The sequence below is a fragment of the Capsicum annuum genome, chromosome 3, assembly GCF_002878395.1.
Source record: "Capsicum annuum cultivar UCD-10X-F1 chromosome 3, UCD10Xv1.1, whole genome shotgun sequence".
Lineage (NCBI taxonomy): Eukaryota > Viridiplantae > Streptophyta > Magnoliopsida > Solanales > Solanaceae > Capsicum > Capsicum annuum.
Genome location: NC_061113.1, coordinates 94,674,878 through 94,690,595, shown reverse-complemented (window position 1 = coordinate 94,690,595; position 15,718 = coordinate 94,674,878). Strand labels below are relative to the sequence as shown.

The window sequence follows — 15,718 nt, the reverse complement described above, 5'->3', positions numbered from 1 at the left end:
CTATGTTTAGGAACAAAGCATTATCGCCACCTGGAAAGGATAGATCCATTGCATGATTTTGAACTCACAAGCTAACTAGTAGTGGAGAGTTACCTAGATGAAATCTCATACTTGTGGAGCTCCGAGAATATGGATTTGGATCTTTAGTGCCACAATCAGATATAGATCAGAGAGGGACATGTTGAAGTTGGGGAATATAGTGATGAAGATTGTCCCAGCATTCAGTGTGACTTCTGAGGTTCCCAAGTTGACATGTTGGTATTCGTCGTACCTAGTATCAAGGACTAAAAGATGTGCCACTATGGGATAGCCTTTTCTTCCATGATATGACAACACAACCCTAGCAGTACCAAAATGGAAATAGGTGAAGCCTTAGTTCCTACACTATCTCTGAAAATCTCCCGGCATCTATAGAGTGATGAACTTTTCCTCTCGAGTTGCAAGAATAGGATGCTGGTCCAACTTGGAGGCAACAACATATTCCTTAACTCCTCTCGGCCTATGTTGCACCAGAGAATAGATTTGCAGCCATAGGTTACATGCCTTCTTTGTAAAGGCAGAGTAAGGGTTTAAGAGAGGTCGATGTGTCGAGGATATCTTATGTTTTATTGGTAACACATCTACTTATTATAGATTATCAAACTTAGATGATAGAGCATCAGTAGGGGACATATTTACTAGAGCTAGAGATATACAGGAATTAGACCTACACAAGGAGGAAAACATCTTTTTGTATTTTTTGGACAATAAAGACTTCTTGTATTTGTTCAAAAGTTCTAAGGGAAAGACTCAATGAAAATCTTTTTCTGTTTTTATGGACTAACTCTATATTTCTTGTAAAATCTAAGAAATTAACTATTACTCGATTATGTACAAGATACAGTATATGAAAAATAGAAAACGCTGACTCTGATAATGATAGTAAAACTATGAAACTAATATGTACAAGACTTGAGTGATATACTTTGGAAGCAAAGACTAAGGACAGATCTAAGAGTAGTTGTTTTGACAAGTAAAACTAAAGACTAAAAATAAAAATGTAAAGCTGGCTCACGTGTTCGCAATCAGCAGCTTTCAAGCAGGTGCATCAGCAGCTTCACAGGCATCTTGCAAGCAGGTAGATAAGCTCCTTGTCTTAGAAGTAGCAGTGTTAGCAGCTTCAAGAAACCCATCTGAAAGGGTAACCCACTAAGGAGGGTTTCCTTGGAGATGAGGGTAACCCATTGGAAAGGGTAACCCACTGACAAGGGTAACCCATCTAACAGGGTTTTCTTGGAGAGAATGGTAAACCACTAGAGAGGGTAACCCACTCGAAAGGGTAACCTATTGGAGAGGGTAATTTCTTGCATATGTCATCTGACGTCGTCTCTTAGGCATCAGTGTTGGATGGAGCCAGAGGCAGTGAAGTCGTGTATCCTTCTTCCATCAACAAATCTACGTCATTTTTTATGAGTGGGCACATAAGCTTGATGTCCGGCATTGCTTCCTTTTTCTATTTTATCAAATAGTAATTTGAAGAAAATTCCTTCGGCCTTGATAGGAAATCCGCCAGGATGTTCTTCTTTCCTTTGATATGTTTGACTTTGAACTTGTAGGGAGAAAACCATTGAGACCATTAGAGAATTTGTGGATTTGGAATGATCTTTGGATTCAGCTGGACCATTTTTGGGAAAAGCCCGCATATCCATCTCGATCTAAATTTCAGGGTGAGTAAGGAAGAAGTTAAACTTCTTGATTCCATTCTTCACAGAAAGAATTTTCTTGAAGGTGGAATGATAATGTTGTTCTTCCTCTTTGTACCTTCCACTTTCATGTACACATATCTTTCGCTGGCCGTCTTTTTATTCTAGGAGAACTTCCCTCCAATTGTCATTGCTGGCATCGGTCTGTAATATCATATGGCCATCTGACGGGATATGGAGTGTCCTGATCTTGCTGGATATTCTTTTTATTTTTTCTATTGCATCATCCTGCTCTTTTCCTCAGGTTGGAGCATTCTTCTTGAGAATCTTTGTTAGTGGGAAGATGTATATGGAGACGTCAGGGATGAAGTCCCTTACATAATTAATTACCCAAAGAAATTGCTGAAGCTGCTTTACTGAAAAGTTGGTGTCTGGAAACTTATGCAGTTCTTGTTATATGCGCTATCCTGGAGTGTAAGACCCATGGGTAAAGTGCATCCCCAAGAAATATATTTTAGTTTTTACTAGGGACTTCTTCTTTGCCGAGAGCATAACTCTATCCTTTTTCACCAGGTTATAGAACTTACGGAGGAGGTCCAGGTGTTCCTCCAAGGAGCTGCGGAAGAGTAGTATGTCGTCGATGTAGATCAATGATGTATATAGGATGGGTTGGAATATTTTTATCATTTTATTTTGAAAGAGTGAAGGGGAAAGTTTGAGCCCAAACGGAATGACCTTCCATTGATAGTAGTGATCAGGTATGCATAAGGCTATTTTTGCTGTCTTTTGGGTGTATGCCTAGCTGCCAGAATTTGGATTTAAGGTCAAATTTGGAAAAGTGGGTGGAGTTTGATAGGTGTGAGAACAGGTTCACCTTGTTTAGAATGGGGAATTTATCTTCGAGAAGAAAGTGATTTAGGGGTTGGTAATTTATGACTAGATGGAGTTTTTCCCTTATTTGCTCAGCACACTTGTTAACATAGAATACTTCACAAGCCCATTATGAATTTGATGGCTCAATGAGCCCAAACTCAAGAAGTTCAGCACATTCCTTCTTTCCAAGTTGTAAATATTCAAGATTCATACCAGAATGACTTGCCTTTGTGGGGGTTAATATTTTGACTCTTCTTGAATGGGAGTCTGATGATGAATTCCTGATTGAGCCACAGGGGGTGTTTGGTCTTCTTGAGGAACTCTTTGTGGGATTAAGGACAGGATTCTTCTATTAGATGCTTCTCCATCTTCTCTACTGGATCTTCATTAATAATCTAGAATAGCCTTGGTATGGTGGAATATTTCCTGAATCGGCCCATAAAGGTTATACCTTCCATCAGAATGATGAGGCGGTTCTTCAGCTGCCTGTAGGTGTCAAAATCAATAATCAGATCCTTTCCCGGTATGTTGGAGCCAAGGAGCTTTGTCCTGTAGAGTACGCCCGGGAAGAATTCGATCATGACTAGCTACCTTGTGATCAGCTTGGTTATGAGGACTCCTTCTTTTGATGTTGTGCTAAATGTTGTGAAGTGAGGAACCCAGTGATCATCGAGGATGATATCGGGATTAAGTATTGAGGCTGCTGCACCGGAGTCCATGAAGGTGATGACTTAAAGGGTCTTATCCCATCCTGGTGGATATATGTTGAGCTCGACATGGGGTGTTTTCATCTCAGAGATCATGTTGATTTCTTATATGAGCATGTTGATCTTTTCCATCAATTTTGCTAACCGATGGCCGACGATACCTTCTCCAAGTAGTCATCCATAATAATGGGTTGAGGTTAGCCATCAATGAAGAGGGATGGACAGTCCTCGAACATTCCTGCTTCCATGTTACCAGCGGATTTGTGAATGTTTTGTGGATCATGAAGAGCTTTATCTTCGATTAGGGACTGCCAGCTTCCATCTTTCCTTCTAAGGATCGAGCCTCTTTTCCTTCTTGGGATTAGGAAAAGTATTTCCAAAGTGTCCTTTGCTATGATAGATGAAGTACTTAGCCTTGCCTAGATCTTTTTTTCTAGGGGATGTGGTGCTGCCTCCGTATATCTGCTCTTTATCTGGTGGTTTCTTCTTTCTGGCCCACCTGTACTGCATGTACCTTTTGTGTCTTTCCTGACGTCTTGAGTGTTGGGGGAATTCATATGTATTGACATAATTGGTAGTAATCACGACTACCTGATTATCCTCCGCGGGAAGAATCATCTCCAGATCAAAGTTTGAGATCATTATGTTTGTCGGATCCATTGACTGAGGATGTTATTGATATTCTTCTTCCTCTGGGATGACGTTCTCAAGGATATCAGGGGAATTCAAATATTCCTCAGAAGTATCTTTATGGGATTGTTGAGGAGTATGATTCCTGGCATCTGTTGTATCGAACTCTGAGGTGTCCTGTTCTGGGAAGTAAAGATCTTTTGTCTAAAAGAACTCTGGACATGTGTAGTCGCCATGATGGAGACTATTCATAATCGAATCCCAGTCCACATCCTGTGAAAGTTTATGTGAGATGTGCAGGTTACCATTTTGGACTATAGCTTCCACTTCATCAAATATATCATCTAGGGTTGGAGAGATAGCCGTTGAGTTTATCAAATCAGCATCAGGCGGGGCCTTCTTCCTTTTGCTTGTCTTCGGCAACCTCATGTTGGATAAATGTTCCAAATCTCTCTACTATGATGATATTTATATGGATCCATTACTAAAGATACAAGGGTCTCCTCATCTATCAAGGCATTAGGCAAGTAACAAAAGATACATGCAGTTCAGATGGGTTAGAAATAAGAAATCGCCGGACAAAGAGTTGCTGACTGAAAGAGGTGATAAATCCTCTAAGAAGACAAATCCGGGAAAACACGAATGCTTCATCTGCCATGACAAATAACACCTTTCAAAAGAATATCCTAAGTCTATAAAAATGAAGAGAGAAGTTCCAGCCTCGATGAATGCGATGGATTGTCATGAAGATCTTGATGATCCTCATCCAGCTACAGAAGAAATTCCTAGATTTGCATTCAACGGAGAGAAGGAAATATCCGAGGACATCTTCATCAGTGGCCAATTGCCATCTTTCATTACTAAATAGTCATCTAGTCCTACTGGTGACTTATATGCTGATGAATGTATCAAACACGATGAAGATACTTTGCAACAATCAATCCAATTGCATGAGGAGGAATATCCATCTATGTCAAAGAAACACTCTAGAAACCCAACGGTCTCTTAACCAGTCTCTATGTAATTTCAGCTAAAGAGTGATCTAATCCTAGAAAAGAGGCAAGATCCAACAACAGAGGTGGAGGAAACCATTGCTATAACTCTATCCCTACTTTAGGGCTTCAGAACAATAAAGAATCTGGTTGAAAGATATCAACACATAATACGGTCAGTTTGCACATCTAGAATCCTGCTGAATGCCTTCTGCAAAGATTCAAGCTATGTCAGGCAGGCAATCCTCTAGGCCTTGCACGGTCAATGCGAGAACACATCTACTTTAAAGTAGATTATTGAGAATTTCGCAGTTCTTGATTCTTATTGTGGTAGGAACAATCTTGTTATAAAGTTTGATTGCCCCTGTTTAAGTCGCCGGATGGGATCTCAGTGAAAACTACTGTTCAAAAGATTCAAACTACCTAGGCTACTAGACGACAAGCCTAAGGTAGTACGACAAACCAGGTATTTCAGATGAAGAAGCCCAGAAGATTACCAGAAGAATAATAATGGTTGCTTCATCTACAAAAGGCCTGGTCACTTTTCAAAAGACTGTCCTCAACTCAAGAAGTCAAAAGGCATTGTCCACCTCTTTGAAGAGATAGTTGATCCTGTTGAAATCTATCTCCATAAAGAGAACAACCTTGAATTGGTCTTCTCATAGAAAGAAAAATCGACATAGGATAACATCTTCCCCATAGAGGTTTCTGCTGGTTATCTCTACCTGATATCCATCATTGGAGAAGACACCCAGACATTAGCCACTCAGTCTATCATGCTCAACACATAAGGAATATTATCTTCTGGGCTAACAGATTGCTCTCTAGATCTGTTCAATAGTTATCTGGATCATTCAAATCCATCTATCCTCCGTGAAAGCCAAACTTTCAACATACTTCAAATATTCAAAAAACATAACAAATCCATCTTGGAGCCGTTTGGAAAACATCCAGGATATTTTTTCTGTTATATGTTCATTATGCTAGCCAATGACTCCTAGCAAGAGCTACTATAGTGGTTCTGGTACATACACTACTAGTACTATATTATCATGGAGTTTAAGTGTTACACCCTCAGGCATCATGGTTGAATCTAATCAACTACAAAGAGATTCATGTTATACTGGATTCGATGCTCTAAAGATTCTTGCGATGCAACGGTCTTCATGTTGTATCACCTGGTAGGAATCTTTGTAATGCTCTCTATTGATGATGAATACTCTGAAGAGTAATTCTTCACTACCCAGCAATGAAAATGCATTCCAATTAGAAGATACTACACCGATAGTGCATTCCGACGAATACCTGTAAAATATCAGCCACCGTATGAGTTTAAAATTGATGAAACCGAAAGCATACAGATGAGGAAACAGCATCAGAAATGCAACAATTCATCCACCAGAAAGAGTTACTTCACCAGATCTATGAAGAGAATCTTGGAAGGCTAATAACGCCTTAGGCAGAAGCACGGAGTTGATTTGTGGATGAAAGAAGGATACACAACCTCACCACCGCCGGCTCCATCCAACACCGACACCTAAGTGATGACGTCAGATGACATATTCAAGAAAGTTACCCTCTCCAGTGGGTTACCATTTCTAGTGGGTTTACCATCTTCAGTGAGTTACCCTTTTCAGTGGGTTACCCTTCTCTCCAAGGAAACCCTATCAAATGGGTTACCCTCGTTAGTGGGTTACCCTTTCCATTGGGTTTCCCTTATCTCCAACAAAACCCTCCTCAGTGGTTTGCCCTATCATATGGGTTTCTTGAAGCTGCTGACTCAGTTACTTTGAATACAAGGAGCTTGTCCACCTGCTTGTGAGATGCCAGTAAAGCTACAGATGCACCTGCTTGCAAGCTGTTGATTCACCTTCTTGCACATTTTGTCACAGGACAATAACATAATGTGTTTTGTTTTTATTTGGCCCCTCACATATTAGTATGGCCTGGTGTGAATAAACATAAGTCCTATCCAGTCATTAAAGATAATGCTTATCCTTTCCAAAGGACAAGACTTATCCTTATTAACGGATAATGCCTATACCTTAGCTGTTTGGATAGGATTGTAATATTTTATTTCATGTTTATCCATAGGATAGCTTAGCTTGTCTAGTAAGCTTCCTTCCTCTACAAAAGGAAGCATAGATCATTTTCTCTACCTATCTTTGGCTCTACCTAAAAACCTCTTGTATAGTTTCTCTCTGCTATCAATAAAAATGTTTGTTTGCTAAATTCTCTTGCTTTTTCTTTCTCTCTTCTAAAGGGATGAGTACTTCAATTCTCTAGGTCTAAGTAGGGGGTAAGGAAATACTACGGTGAAGTGCTAACTTGTTGCGATGGCAATAATGGCACCCCAAAGTTACTTTCCATGTTTATGAAATGAAATTCGCTTTGTCCACGTAATGTAGATGCCTAAGTACTTCCCATGTATAACAAAGTTGTCTTTATAGACACGACGTAGATGTCTAAGTCCTTTCCATGTATATGAAATGAAATTGGCTTAGTCCATGCCATAGCTTTTCAAAAAGATTCAATATCTGTGAAAGATCATGCAGATATGGGGTCTACCTTAGTACACATATTGTTCTACATCTTTTTTGAGGGCAACAAGCTAGGGAGAGGCACCATAAGACCCGTTTTAGGAAAATATGGAACAATATTATACTAAGGAGACAAGGGATCTCATGTGTTCTAAGACAGGCAAAGTCAAGCCATTCCTTTTTTGGGTTGTGAAGGCTTTGTTTCCGAGGCAAACCATCCTTGATATGTAGCTTGCAGTTCTGAAGCCATGCCATCCTATTAAGGGTTGTGAAGGCTTTTTAGCTAAAAGAAAACTGTCTATACGGATGCGTAGCTTAGTCATAGGAAAGTTGTGGTGTGTAGATTAAATGCTTTTATTTCATATGGCATGCCTTCTATATGGTCGTTATTTGCCTGTCATGTTTGAAAGGTTAGTCTCTGTGTCTGTGGTGTCAATGAAAGCTTTGATTTGTTAAGGTATACCGCATCCATAGTGTGGAAACCTATTGGAAAGTTAGGCTCTATGCATATGGTGTTTGACAAAAGCTTCGATTTCATATGGTGTGCCGCTTACAAGGTCGTGAAACCGCCTTTCATGTTGGAAAGTTCGAGGTCTGTTGCCTAGCCTCTGGCCGATCTTTCCAGCAACCTTTTGTTCCTCCCTGCCTCTCCATCTATTTGGTAAAAGATCCATCCCCACTCTCAGAGGGAAGGAGGAAGTAGGAGTTTGGATCCACCTCTACTGATTACAAATACGTGAGCCAGCGTTACGTTTTTTTTTTTTTGTTTTTACTTTTCCCTTGTTGAGTCATAGTTTCATTTTCATATTAGAGTCAGTGTTTATAAACTACTAAAGTCTCTGTCTTGTACGTAATCGAGTCGTACTTTATTTCCTTAGATTTTAGAACAAATATTTGTTTTATTTTGTCCTTAGATTCTTAGCACAAATATAGAGTCAGTCCAAAAAATTACAAAGATTTTAATTTTATTGAGTCTTTTCCATAGAACTTTAGAACAAATACATCGCATCTTTATAGTCCAAAAAAAATACAAAAATATGTCTATCATGAAATCCCTATCCAGTTCATGTAATCTTTTTGTCAGGGTAAATATGGCTACCACTTCTAGTGATACGTTGTCATGTAAACTTGACTATATATATGAAGTAGAGGTGTTACAATCACAACAACAAATGTGTACCACACCTTTACAAAATTCCTATTCAGCTGTTGCGAAGAAGGTATGCAATCCTAGGATGATGATTCACTCCATGGTCCAACAAAATATGCAAGGAATGAAGGAATATGTTGCTGCAACACCACTTGTTCAGCACCCTATCCTGGTAAATCGAGAAGTACAGTTCATATTGTTTTGACAAAAAATTTTGACTTTTTGAGAGTTGTCACTTCATTTTGAAAAGGAATTAAGAAACCTTTAGAGAATTACTTCAAATGATCCAAAAGAGAAAAATCCTTTTTAAGTTAGAGATTATAGATAAGCAGTTCTTATTAACGTTTTAAGAAGGTGTTACACACCTAAAACGTCCGCTAACTTGCGGTTATCCTAAATTTTTGAAAATCGTCTTTGATTAACCTTAAAAAATGTTGATTTTTGAAAAGAAAGTAATTTTAGGAATATTTTGGTGTTTATGCAAAACTAGTTTTTTTAGCGACTTGACTAAGGATTTAACTAGGTTCGCAAAACAAGTAAGGAAAACAAGCTTAAAGAAAAAGGGGGAAGGGAGAAAGGAAGGGATTTACACCAATGAGCCCAAATCAATGAGACCTGTCCTAGTCTAATTGGGCCTTCGACCCATTTCACCTGTAATCTAGTTTTCGATCCTTTGGCTCGAATTTTGCTCCACCTATATTAAATACAACTTTGGCTTCGTGAACCGAATAAACGAATGAATAAAATAAATAAACAAAATAAATAAAGACAATGATACTTGAATAAATAAAAAAAACAAATGAGACTTTTGAGTCACTTAGCCGCTTCAAAGGTGAAACTTTAATCCATTTTCTTCTTCTTTCGACTCCTTGCGTTTGTATGCCATGTGATGGATTCTTGGACTTGGTTTTGAGGTTGACTCGAGGAGATAGGACTCATTGGCCAGTTATGTATGCAGAGAAAAGGTAAAGTCCCCTCGGACCCCGCAACGATTTTCTATGCCAAAGAAAGGAGAAGAATTAGAATTTTATTCGTAATAAGATCAATTCATTTGATAAGATAAATACGAAACACAATTGATTCAAACTGAATAAAATCTTAAAAAAGTTCATACTACACACAGAGGTTGAATTTACGTATTTCAAGTAATCATAATAAGGAATAATCTTCTTACAAATCCATAATACTACCTCGGAGTTATTCACGGTTTAAAAGATGTAGTCCAAAAGAAGAAAATAAACCGATAGGGAAACATGTCAGAAGAAAAGAGATAAATTTGATGTGGAAATTAGTTAAACAATCACCATTTAGACTATCAAAGCAAGACTCACAAATCAATTTACTCTTTCTTAGAGGAAATCTTCATACTTAATTACCAAAGAAAAATTATGGGAGCACCTTATAAGTTCATTAAAATATTACAATCAGAATAATCCTCAGAGGAAAACTACGAAAAAGGCAACCACTAAAAGGGGGGAAAACATCAGAAACCACTAAAAGGGGGGAAAACATCAGGAGCATCACGCTTAAATAAATTAATCAACTTTATACGAACAAGAACCACATTAAACAAATCAACAGGATTTCTACAACGGCACCGCATTTAAGAAATCAATCAAATCATTGTAGCAGCCGCACCGTACTAAAGATTATATAAATCAAATCACTATAGTAACTACATTACACTTAACGAGTTAATCGAATCTCTACCATAACAGCACCATACTTAACATCATAAAAATCAAATGTTTATAGTGATAACACTACACTTAAATAGTTAATCAAATCTCTACACCAACAACATCAAAGATGGACTGAGAATAGTGAGGAATGTAGGGCATTCTTTAGTGCACAACACAGTAATCAGAACTATTATATGTTCCTATTATCCCAACGCCTACAACGATACTATAAAGTAATAGAATGGAATAAAATACTAACCGGATGTTGGGTAGCAAAATGGGACTCAAAGCTTTGTTGAAATCACGACCACCGAAAAAATGTTTTTGCGTTCGACTCGAAGCTCTAATTTAGTCGACTAACCTTCAGAAAGAAAAATTCCTACCTCAGAGATTGAACTTTTTCTTCCCTATGATTTCTTTCTTTTCTTTTTCCCTTTTTTTTCTTGTCTTTCCTTTCAAATATTTTCGAACCCCAAAATTTCCAACCAACTTTTTTTCATCCCCGAAAGTTTTGAACCCCCATAGCCCAAAAAAACCCCATTAATGGCTCTATGTTGAGCTATATATAGAAAGGCCTATAGAGATAAATTAGGGATTCGTATAAATAGGGTATTCGAAATTCAAAATTCAAAATTCCCCCTTGCCATGGCTTTTCAACCTCAATCCGTACCTCCTTTTTTTAGATTTCTCCACAGAAATTGCATCGGTGGACCAATTAAAAAAGCCAACTAAATGCACCCCCTAAACCAATGAGAATTGGCCAACTTTACACGAAATCGTACACATCAAACCAAGAAACTCGGGATTCAAATATTGAAGAGGGCTAGCGCATCAACTTTAGGAAGCTTCTAGGTTTTTGTCATTTGAAAGTAAGTGGAACGGGTACGGGTTTCGCGGGATACGGATTTCACAGGATACGGGTTTGCCGTATTTTGGCTTGGGGTTATTGGATTTTGATTGAGGTTTTCATTGAGTTGCTCTTTGTCATGTTTTGCTGTTATCATTTTCTGAAGTTGAGGGAGAACAGTTTATTGAGAGTGTGGGCTGGGTCAAGTTTTAAATGGGCTGATGGGTTAGGTTGTATTTGGGTTGGTGATTAAAAGACAAGTAATGGGCTGAAATTAGGGTTATTTAATAGATAACCCCAATTGAATTAAGAATTAGCTGAATCCATTTAAATTTTAACTGTTTTGAAAATCAATTAGCCAATTGCATTGCAATTGAGGCCAATTTGATTTTAATTATAGCCAATTTTTAATATATTGGCCAAATTAAACCAAAATTTGATACAAATTAATACCTCACTTAATCCCAAGCTTCTTTATTTAATAAAATCAAACACATATTTATCCAAATAAATTATTTTTTGAGAATAAATTATATTAAAATTGAGATTTTAATCATTTGAATTTATTTCAAGATAAACCTTGATTAAAATACAATTTTTGTAAATTAAATATTTAAGTAGCAAAGTTATTAAATTTCATGTAATTAAATACGATAATATATAATTGTCACTTAAAATGACCAATTTACCCAAATAAATACTTTGAAAATCCTTTATTCAGATAAAATAAATATTGTGGTTTTATTTTAAACTAGAAGAAACTCGGAATTAAATTGGGTTGTGGAGGGTAAAAATTAGGTGTCAACAACTGCCCCCTCCCTTTGGGTAGGATGGATACAAGTAATCCTGAGCAAAGGGAGGTTGACGTTCCTAATTTTTATCCTACCATAAATTTGAATCTGAAAGAGGCTAGTTTTTTACACGAGTTTCATGGAGTTATGGCCAGACCTTGGTATCAGATTTCCTACATATCTTAGGTTACATGAGAATTCAGGCCACTTGTAGCTCATAAAGATTAATTTAAAGTACGATTTTAAAAAAAATTCATCAGCTATCTCGGTTTTAGAGTTTTTGATAAAATTGAGAAACTGGGGACTAAAGGGATTAGGGGGAGGTTGGAATGCATTCGAGTTTTATACATAGAGCCCGGCCTATATATCCTTAAGATTTTAAGAAATTAGACTACTTGTAGTTCAACTCAATTAGTAGAAAAGATAGTCTTCTTATTTCAGTCAATCTTTGGCTTGGGATAAGTGACAAGTTAATGAGTTGCAGAAAAGAAGCTTGTAACCTCTTAACCATGAATGTGGGATCCTTTACATCCATAGGCAAGAACTTACCTGTACATAGTTTCCAAAACTCTGGGTGTCCTATCACTCGAATTTGAAAAAGAGGAAAGACTACCGTCGAAGTAAGTTTAGAAGTATCTCGAAGGTGAAGATGAAAAAAGAAAATTCCGAAACACCCACATTCCTTATAATAGGGGTGTGGTTAGATGGTGATGGTGATCATCCTTTAGCTCGCATCTAGAGAGTTTGATGTCCCTCTCTAGACCATGTCCCATTTTGTTGCTAAGATAAAGTTCCACGTTGTGCTGCGTCTTATCTCAAGTCATCCGCACCTGTGGTTTTGATTTGATATTTTCATCCTCTCTAATTCTCTCAACAATGCTTTAAACAAAAAGTGTTAGTGCTAAACATAATTCATGAAAGAGGTATATAGTCTTTTACTATATCTCTACGTGAGTTGTGGCCTGAAAAATAGAGTCATCTCTTCATGTACCTATTTGGAATGAAATTATTGTCAACAACAAAAACAACCCTCTTGGTTGTTGTATAATTATGACACTTGTCGGTTGAATATGTCTCCAAAGTGGGGTGCCCTTTAGGACACCGATGATACATTATGTAAAACGGTCCCTACAATTGTGTAATCTTGTGCTGGTGTGGAAACCCTTTTGGTTACCTATATCACTTGTTGTATGTGGAATGATAACCTCTCCGGTTATAGACGATGATTGATTTATAAATTTCCCTTAAATTATCGAACTTTGGATAATCTTGCGTATTATTTGATATTGGATATGAGGTGACTTATAGATATCCTTAGAATTGCTAGCTTTTAGGTAATCTTGCACATTATCTGACCTTAGATAAGAGATGGATTATAGATATCCCTCTAATCGCTAGCTTTTAGGTGTTCCTGCACATCATCCGACCTTAGATACAGTATGACTTATAGATATAACTCAAATTGCTAGTCCTTAGGTAATTCTGCACATAATCGATCTTGGATATGATGCAGCTTATAGAGAACCCTTGGATGTATCAATTTGATAATCTCACATATTCTCCGGTAAGGATTTAGTTGTGACTTATGGATAAACTCCAGACTATCGATTATTGGGTGATCTTCCACACTATCTGATTAGGATGTTGTTGTGGCTTACGGATGACCTACAGGCTATCAACTCTTAGGTGATCTTGCACACTATCCTATTTCAAATAGTATGACTTATAGATAACCCTCAAATTGTCAATTTCTAGAAAATCTTATATATCATTCATCCTTAGATAGCGACTTAAAGGCATCCCTTCAAATCGTGTGCTCCCAATGCATTCAAATGCTGATTCATAACATGATGAGATATTCTGAATGCCAATATTTCTATCTCACATATCAACAGATATTAAATGCTGATGATATCCTTGACACCAGCATTTATGTCTTGCGTGTCAACAGATATTGAATAGCCCTCTTGGAAATAATATGAAATAGCCCTCTCAGCGATGATATGAATGTCCCTCTTGGCAATGATATGAAATGGCCCTCTTTTCAATAATATGAATGACCCTCTTGGAAATGATATGCAATGGCCCTCTTGGTAATGATATGAAATGGTCTTCTTGGCAATGATATGAAATGGCCCTCTTGACAATTATATGCAATTACCCTCTTGGTGATGATATGAAATTATGCTCTTTGTAATGATATGAAATGACCTTCTTGGCAATGATATGAAATGACCCTTTTGGCAATGATATGCAATGGTCCTCTTGGCAATGATATGAAATGGCCCTCTTGGCAATGAAATGAAATGACTCTCTTTGCAATTTGAAAATAGTTTCACCTGAGTTTCTTTGTGTACGTCTTGCTTTCTACATGTACTTGTACTTGAAGTAGATGATTAGTAGACATAGAATCGCTTTTGCTAGCGACTATTTTTTTGAAAAATTCTAAATATAATGTTCGTAAAGAAAATAAGACGCCTTTGTTTCTCCTCCATGATCTCAAGAAATGAGTTGGAAAACCCAAATGGTCCTCGATAAATAGGTATTAAACCCATTTTTGGGCTACCCAAAAATACCGGTCTTAAGCATTATATGCTCTGGCATGGCTCCTGACTTGCTTGGGGATTTTTTTGAAAGAAACGCTTATTTTTTATATTGATCCCTGCATCCATAGAAAAATGATTAGTTTGAATAAAACTACTCCGTGTCGACCTTCTTCGATCCTTGATTTGCTCCTCACCATTTTTTAGGTGCCCCATCACATCGGTACCTCTACTATGGGTCCCTGCTCCCATAGACGCCCAGACAATCACTAAGTAAAAGATTTGTAAAGATTTTTTTTTTCAAAAGTAGTCTTATTTTTAGCAAATAGTTTCAAAAGTATCTGTAAAAGATTTAGAAATTTTTTGCCAGTCATGTCATGTACTAGCTCAACGAACGTATTCCTCCTGGTTTTGAGTATATCCGATGGATGATTTCTAAAACTCATGACCATTGTTGGAGGGTTCTTAAATAGTTCTGTCATAGCCAGAAATTGAGTCTACCTAGACTTTGTCACAGTTGGTAGCTTCAAAAGCTTGGCTTTAAACTCTGTTGCCGGGGAATTTGAAATATACTCCAGTATTTAGTGGAAATTTTGAGGCCACCCTCAAAATTTCTTCCCCTAGTTTAAAGTATTCTGAGATGATATCATCTCGAGTGGATCTGAAGTCTTTGATGATCTTCATCCTCTTTGTTGGATGTTGATCTTCTCTTGTGAATTTTTGAGATTCCTTCTTAAAAATTCTACCCCATTTTTCATTTCTTGGAGTTATATGACCAAGCCATTGGGGTGCCTATGTATCCCATTGAAGCAGGAATTGGGTCAAATGTAGTTCAAGACTACGCTAGGGATATATAGAAAGAAATTAATGGGTTGATCGAAGCCGACATAGGCTTCCTACATATCCCTTGGGAATTCAGGTCAAACGTAGTTTGTACATAAAAGGAAAGGATAAAATTTCCTAAGGGGTTGACCAAAGCCCACATAGGCCACCTACGTATCCCTTTTTGGGAACTCAGATCAAACGTAGTTTGTACATAAAAATGAAAGGGGTTCTAGGCAATTACACATTATTACAAGGCGTTACAGATAAACTAAGAAACATAAAAACTAGAATGCCTTTCAAACATAGTATCTTTTTACCACATCAGAATTGATTGGTTTGGTCCACTCTTGATCATCTATCTAAAGTAGGATTAGGGCTCTTCCAGGTCATGATTCTTTTGGTTTTCAAATTCCTCCATATCTTTCACTAACTGCTCCTCATCACCTTATTTTCGTT

General features: G+C 37.5%; 1 long non-coding RNA gene across 1 annotated transcript; it reads right to left on the bottom strand.

The window, feature by feature from the left end:
• Positions 1–9,113: 9,113 nt before the first annotated feature.
• Positions 9,114–11,345, bottom strand: LOC124896598. The gene is made up of 2 exons (XR_007052967.1): positions 10,516–11,345; positions 9,114–9,570 (listed from the first exon to the last, which is right to left on the bottom strand). It is a non-coding gene; the product is annotated as an uncharacterized LOC124896598 (long non-coding RNA).
• Positions 11,346–15,718: the final 4,373 nt, after the last annotated feature.